The sequence below is a fragment of the Fragaria vesca genome, unplaced genomic scaffold (genome assembly GCF_000184155.1).
Source record: "Fragaria vesca subsp. vesca unplaced genomic scaffold, FraVesHawaii_1.0 scf0512703, whole genome shotgun sequence".
Taxonomy (NCBI): domain Eukaryota; kingdom Viridiplantae; phylum Streptophyta; class Magnoliopsida; order Rosales; family Rosaceae; genus Fragaria; species Fragaria vesca.
The window spans coordinates 1-1036 of record NW_004443161.1 but is presented as its reverse complement, the minus strand read 5'-3'; the positions used below and the strand labels follow the sequence as shown (position 1 = coordinate 1036).

Here is a 1036-nt window from a genome sequence, read left to right as displayed (position 1 = left end):
TATTTTATATCACCCTTCAATTCGAATTAGCAAAAGCAATGTCTCCTTGCATAATATGGATTCCAAACATTCATGATCTGGATGTGAATGAGTCGAATTACTTATCCCTCGGTTTATTAGTGAACTATCTCTCCAGGGATTGTGAAAGATGTTCCACTAGAAATATTCTTGTTATTGCTTCGACTCATATTCCCCAAAAAGTGGATCCCGCTCTAATAGCTCCGAATAAATTAAATACATGCATTAAGATACGAAGGCTTCTTATTCCACAACAACGAAAGCACTTTTTCACTCTTTCATATACTAGGGGATTTCACTTGGAAAAGAAAATGTTCTATACTAATGGATTCGGGTCCATAACCATGGGTTCCAATGTACGAGATCTTGTAGCACTTACCGATGAGGCCCTATCGATTAGTATTACACAGAAGAAATCAATTATAGACACTAATATAATTAGATCTGCTCTTCATAGACAAACTTGGGATTTGCGATCCCAAGTAAGATCGGTTCAGGATCATGGGATCCTTTTCTATCAGATAGGAAGGGCCGTTGCACAAAATGTACTTCTAAGTAATTGCTCCATAGATCCTATATCTATCTATATAGAAGAAGAAATCATGTAACGAGGGGGGTTCTTATTTGTACAAATGGTACTTCGAACTTGGAACGAGCATGAAGAAATTAACGATACTTCTTTATCTTTTGAGTTGTTCTGCCGGATCGGTCGCTCAAGACCTTTGGTCTCTACCCGGACCCGATGAAAAAACGGGATTACTTCTTATGGACTCGTTGAGAATGATTCTGATCTAGTTCATGGCCTATTAGAAGTAGAAGGCGCGCCGGTGGGATCCTCCCGGACAGAAAAAGATTGCAGTCAGTTTGATAATGATCGAGTGACATTGCTTCTTCGGCCCGAACCAAGGAATCCCTTAGATATGATGCAAAATGGATCTTGTTCTATCGTTGATCAGAGATTTTTCTATGAACAATACGAATCGGAGTTTGAAGAAGGGGAAGGAGAAGTAGTCCTCGA

General features: G+C 39.4%; 1 pseudogene; it reads left to right on the top strand.

Moving 5' to 3' along the window:
- Nucleotides 1–8: 8 nt before the first annotated feature.
- Nucleotides 9–1025, top strand: LOC101305621 (annotated as a pseudogene; the record flags this gene model as incomplete).
- Between the last annotated feature and the right edge of the window lie 11 nt (nt 1026–1036).